This window comes from Muntiacus reevesi, chromosome 14 (assembly GCF_963930625.1).
Source record: "Muntiacus reevesi chromosome 14, mMunRee1.1, whole genome shotgun sequence".
Classification (NCBI taxonomy): Eukaryota; Metazoa; Chordata; class Mammalia; order Artiodactyla; family Cervidae; genus Muntiacus; species Muntiacus reevesi.
In genome coordinates, this window is record NC_089262.1 from 28,653,330 (window position 1) to 28,660,173 (window position 6,844).

At 39.5% G+C, this 6,844-nt stretch overlaps 1 pseudogene; it reads right to left on the minus strand.

Annotated features, from left to right (window-relative positions):
- Positions 1-3,268: 3,268 nt before the first annotated feature.
- Positions 3,269-3,836, minus strand: LOC136146594 (stathmin pseudogene; annotated as a pseudogene).
- Between the last annotated feature and the right edge of the window lie 3,008 nt (positions 3,837-6,844).

Here is a 6,844-nt window from a genome sequence, read left to right on the forward strand (position 1 = left end):
CAAATTGAAAGATAAAAAACATATGATTATCTCAATAGATGCAGAGAAAGCCTTTGACAAAATTCAACACTCATTTATGATTAAAACTCTCCAGAAAGCAGGAATAGAAGGAACATACCTCAACATAATAAAAGCTATATATGACAAACCCACAGCAAGCATCACCCTCAATGGTGAAAAATTGAAAGCATTTCCTCTGAAATCAGGAACAAGACAAGGATGCCCACTCTCACCACTACTATTCAACATAGTGTTGGAAGTTTTGGCCACAGCAATCAGAGCAGAAAAAGACATAAAAGGAATCCAGATAGGAAAAGAAGAAGTGAAACTCTCGCTGTTTGCAGATGACATGATCCTCTACATAGAAAACCCTAAAGACTCTACCAGAAAATTACTAGAGCTAATTAATGAATATAGTAAAGTTGCAGGATATAAAATTAACACACAGAAATCCCTTGCATTCCTATACACTAACAATGAAAAAACAGAAAGAGAAATTAAGGAAACAATACCATTCACCATTGCAACAAAAAGAATAAAATACTTAGGAGTATATCTACCTAAAGAAACAAAAGACCTATACATAGAAAACTATAAAACACTGATGAAAGAAATCAAAGAGGACACAAACAGTTGGAGAAACATACCGTGTTCATGGATTGGAAGAATCAATATTGTCAAAATGGCTATTCTACCCAAAGCAATCTATAGATTCAATGCAATCCCTATCAAGCTACCAACGGTATTTTTCACAGAATTAGAACAAATAATTTCACAATTTGTATGGAAATACAAAAAACCTCGAATAGCCAAAGTAATCTTGAGAAAGAAGAATGGAACTGGAGGAATCAACCTGCCTGACTTCAGACTCTACTACAAAGCCACAGTCATCAAGACAGTATGGTACTGGCACAAAGACAGAAATATAGATCAATGGAACAGAATAGAAAGCCCAGAGATAAATCCACGAACCTATGGACAGCTTATTTTTGACAAAGGAGGCAAGGATATACAATGGAAAAAAGACAATCTCTTTAACAAGTGGTGCTGGGAAAACTGGTTAACCACTTGTAAAAGAATGAAACTAGAACACTTCCTAACACCATACACAAAAATAAACTCAAAGTGTTAGCTTTTATGTCATTTACGTTTTTTGTTCCATCAATAAGTATACTAGAACATCTGATTTTATATTAATAAGTACACACAAAATTATGAAACAAATTGGTGAAATATTAAAAACTGGTTAAAGGTTTTATGGGGATTCTTTGTACTATTCTTGCAACTCTTTTGAAAGTTGCAAAGTATTTTAAACTAAAAAAAAAAAAAAAATGACTGATTGGTAAGTAACCAAACTGCCAAAATTTATCTACTATCATGATTGTAAACATTAGATCTTTTTAAATGGTAAAAATAAATAAGCAAGCTAATAAACAATATAAATTACTTTCCCAGTTTAGGTGACAGTATAAAACTATAAACTCAAAAAAATAACCTGATTAAAAATCAACATCATTGTAAAAACTACAAGTTATAAAAGGAAATGCTTACGGTTTTTAGATTTTTGCATATGCTCAAGGTTAAAATAGCACATGGTCCTGCTGTTTGTGACTCCTACTCGGCTCAGGCCTGCAGCTCCCCTTGAGAGGGAGACAAAACCTGAGTGGTCTCTGCCCTTTGCTGCTGACCCCAAGCTTGGATGTTGCACCAATGTCAAGTTCCTGTAGTGTTTCTGGGCACCTACTCTCAGTTTCTGTACTTAATTCATTTTGGACCAGTACCATGACCAGTACCATGTTTTGATTGGCACTGGTGTTAGGGACGCTGTGTGGAAAAACTCGTCTGGTCTCCTAATATGAATTTTTATCCCCTGCTTACAACAAGCAATTCTCCAGTTATTTAGGGACACCAATTATGGGTCCTTTAAATCAGTTTTGACACTGCCTGGAATTAGAGTCAGATCTTACAGGTTTAAGAGCTCAGGCCTGCAAGACTTCCCTCCTCCACTTCAGAGGCTGACATGTCCAGATTGTCACCTGTGATTCTGATGGACCAGCTATAAATTACAGGCCCAATAATTTGCTAGAACAGCTCACAGAAATCAGATTAACAGTTGACTCACTAGATTACAGCGCATTGTACAAGGATACAACTCAGGAACAGCCAGATGGAGGAGCTGCCCAAGGTGGAGAACAGGGCCTTCTGGCACCTCCACATGTTCAACAACCCAGAAGCTCGCCACACCCCTTCACTTAGGGTTTATTTTTATTTTTTTTATGAAGACCTCATTACTGTAGGCACAACTGATTAAATCACTGGTCTATAGTGATTAACTTGATCTCCAGCTCCTCTTCCTTCCCCAGAGATTAAGGTGTAGAACTGAAAGTTCCAACTCTCTAATCACAAGCTTGGTTCCCTTGGCAACCAGCCCCCACCCTGAGGCTGTCCAGGAGCTCCCAGTCATCTCATTAGCAAACAGCAAGACATGGACCACTTCAGAGATTCCAGGTACCAGGAAACAGGGTAGAGACCAAATACGTATCTCTTATATGACAGACACATACCATTTCCAAGTGTGCTTTCTGAATTTGGGACTTGATCTTGGAGCAACGTCAGAAAGAATCACTAAGAAGGCTGGGTGATCTGGGTGATGCCTATGAATAATAATAATTTTTTAAAAAAGATGTGAAAGGATTAGAATTCGTTTTACAAATTCCAAATGAAAAAAAAATTTTTTTCCTGTTTGCATCATGACAATACAATACGGATGAAAAAAAAAATAAGTCACAGGGACATTCTGTATCACACTTTTATTGTCTTCCTTTCCCAATGATTATTGGAATGCCATGACCAAAGATCTTGATTCCAACACTGGGACTGAGACTTTGAAAAAAGGGTGTCTGGTAGTATTAGTTTCCACTTGAGAATTAATGTCCATTTGTATTTATGGTTTGTTTTTTTCACTGCCACCAGCACTGTGTAGCTTTATTAACCATTCAAGTACAGCAGCGTCTGTAAGATCGGGACGGAATCGGGATTTAAAAGTGAACAGATATTCAGCATCTCACAATTTGAAAGAAGCCACTACATACTCTTTTCACAGACATGTTTTCACGGAGCCAATACAGTACTAGCCATTAACCCAGCGCACCACGCGTACTGAAGTAGAAAAGATGCAACAAGAAAAATAGCTACATTAGAAAGACTTCAACACTTTAGAAATAAAGAGTAAAACACTTTTCGTTTCTCCCCTTTAGCCTCTAGAACAACATCATGCCGTCTGGATCTACCCATACTGTCCTACATCAGCTTCTAGAATATTTGTCAGGAGGGCAAAAGTAAAAGGACACTGACCAGTACAGTCTTTGGATATTTAGGAAGGGGACGGGGAGGAAGTCAGTTCTCAGGTCAGATTAGTCGGCTTCAGTCTCCTCAGCAGGATCTCTGGATCCTTTGTTCTCCCGCACTTCTTCAACGTGCTTGTCCTTCTCTCGCAAACGCTCCAGTGTGGCAGCCATTTGTGCCTTCCGGTTCTCTTTGTTGGCTTCCATCTTGTGGGTCGGCTTCTCTTCCGCCATTTTACTGAAGCTGTTGTTCTCCTCTATCGCTTTCTGAAGCACTTCTTTCTCGTGCTCCCGTTTCTCAGCAAGTTGCTTCCAGACCTCCGCTTCATGGGACTTGCATCTTTCTTCTGCAGCTTCTAATTTCTTCTGAATTTCCTCCAGGGAACGATCCTTCTTCTTAGGAGGGGAAAGGGGAAATTCTGGGACAGATTGTTTTGACTGGCCTGAGGCACGCTTCTCCAGTTCCTTCACCTGGATATGAGAAGAAGCCATGGTGAAGAGAAGACAAGAGACTGACAGTGTACTGTATACGATTCACTGGCAAGGAAAACCCTCTTTCCTTCTCTTTCCTTCGCTCCCAATCTTCCGCCACCCAAAGCCGCCCGCGCCCCCGGGCCGAACAGCTCTCGTGGGGGTATTAGCCTTCCGTGGGCAGCCTCAGGAACCCTGGCCGGGGGCGCTGCCCTTTCCCGCCCCGCAGTCTGGCCCTCAGGTCGCTCCCTGGGGGCGCCGCCCCTGTATTTATGGTTTTAAATGGGCCAGTCAGCATGTTTGTAAGATTTTTTCCCCCTAGCAACAGTTAGCTGTTTGTGTAGTTTAAGGAATATTGAGTCTTGCAGGTGAGTGGAACAGAGGGTGAGATGGCCAAGGGAGTTGTTTGCAAGAGAATATCTAAGAATTGGACCTGGAAGTTGGGTAAAGGAGGAGGGTATTAAACGATGTGGGGAAGGGGGTAGGTGATGGATACTGGAAAAACGGTATTATTAGTGGATTGGATGTCTCAGTGAACTCAAAGAATTTTTGGACTGGGACTTTGGGTAAACAAGCTATAATTTGGGTACTTGAATTCAAGATTTCAGAGGCGGCTGAGAAGAGGCAGAAAATTTGCTTTAGATGAATAGGTCGGGGAAAAGAAAGACTAGGGTATTGAGTGGGTGAAGTCATCTTTGATACATAAGGAGAAAGTGACCAGGAATTCCATAAGTGACAGTACCTCAGAGGCTTGGTGAGGGCCCTCCAGAGCTCAGTCTGTAGTTTAAAGACCTTTAAATTCTTTTTGAAATAATTTCAGACTTTAAAAAGATACAGTAGCAACGCTAAAGATTTCTATAAGCACTCCACTCAGATTCTTAATTTTGTTTTTAAAGATTTATGGGTCTTCATTGCTACAGGCTTTCTCTAGTTGTGGCAAATGGGGCTCCTCTTTCTTGCAGTGCCCTGGCTACCATTGCAGGGGCTTCTCACTGTTGGGAGCATGGGCTCTAGGCCCTTGGGCTTCAGTGGTTGCGGCTCGTGAACCCAGTGGGTTGCAGTTCCCGGGCTCTTGAGTGCTGGCTCGGTAGTTATGGCGCATGTCTTAGTTGCTCTGTGGCATGTGGGATCTTCTTGGACCAGGAATCCAACCCCGTGTTTCCTGCATTGGCAGGCTGATTCTCAACCACTAGACCCAGGGAAGCCCTTAAAATGTCAGTATCTAATATAATGACCATATAATTATAAACATCAGGAAACTAACACTGATATAGTACAGTTATGTAATCTTACAGACAATCAAATTGTGTTATCATCCCATCAATGTTCTTATTTTTGGCTCAGGATTCAATCCAGATCACACATTTTTGCATTTTTTCATTTTGCCTTCTGGGTCTCTTCTAATTTGAAACACCTACTCAATCATTCTCAACCTTGACATTTTGAAACATACTGGCTGGTTATTTTGTAGAATGTCTCTCAATATGAGTTGTCTGATGTATGCTGATACATTTAAGTTCTGCATTTTTGGCAAGGATACTGAGGTAGGGAAGTAACTATCTTGGTACATTTTATCAGGGGGTACATGATATTTATTTGTCCCATTAAGTGGTGCTAAGTATAACAGCTTGGTTAAGGTGGTATTTCTTAGTTACCATTGAGCCACCAGGGAAGCCTCTCTTTTAAGTTTTTGGTTTTAACTATGATAGATGTAGATGAAATAAACATAAAACACCACATAAACAAAATTGTGGAAATTCATTCTAATTAAGGATCATAATATATTCATTATTTTGCCAGAAGGTGGTAGCAAAGTCACAATCAGATCTTGGGTAAAAATTTGCAAAAAAAAAAAAAAAAACTCAACAAAATACAAACCAAACCAAATGAAAACAAAAAACAATAGCAAATTGGGAAAACAATGGAATGTCACCTACTTATTTAATATTTTATTTTTATCTTATAGTCCTGTTATTGTTGTTGTTCAGTTACTAAGTCGTGTCTGACTCTTCGAGACCCTATGGGTTATAGCATGCCAGGCTTCCCTGTCCTTCGCCATCTCTCGGAGTTTGCATTCAATATTAGTAAAAGAAAAAAGCTATAAAATAAATGCAGTTCTTATGTTGTAAGTTTGATGAAACAAAGGATTATTTAAAAATTCTTCAAGAGTCAAAGGTTCTTTTAAAATTTAGTGTTGTTTTTTAATTTATTTGGCGGCACTGGGTCTTAGCTGTAGCATGTGGGATCAAGTTCTCTGACCAGGGATCAAACCCAGAACCCCTACATTGAGAATGTAGAGTTTTAACTACTGGACCACCAGGAAAATCCCATCAAAGTTTCTTTATCAAACTAAATTTTTACCTTGTACTCTCCACTGAATTAATAGGTTGGATATGAAAATGAAGTTAATAGTAAATCCATAAAGTTCACTGCATTCTGTGTATTTCACGATGGTAAGCTATTTTGTGTCAAATTATAATACTGAACACATTCTGCAACAGGAAAATGTAGGAAAGAAATTAAGATAAAAATCTTCTTTATGGAGACTATCATAGTTGATAGTCTTCACATGAAATATTGGAGTAGAGAATGATGAGAAGAATATGAACAAATGTCTTGTTTTCTTACTCCTATTTTCTGTCCTGTTCAGACTGTTTTCAGCATTCCCTTATCTCTTTTCCACTACTGCCCATCTGACAAACCTTCCAGTTCACTCATTCATTCAGTTCATTGTCATCGCTTATTCCTCAGTGAGTCTACCGTATGTCAGGTACTGTTCTAGATACTAGAGATCTTGTAGTGACCAAGAAAATTAGGACCCTGCTCTGATGGTGCTTACAGTCTAGTGCAGCACTCCCTAAGAGAGCTTCCTGAAGTGCAGACAATGTTTTCTGTATAACGGGCAACAGCTCCTGGTCACATGTGGCCACTGTGTCGGACAGAGAAGTTCTAGTGGGTGAGATCGACAGCAAGCTAATGAACAAATACACTGGAGAATTTTGGAAAATGAGAAGAGGTATAAAAATTCA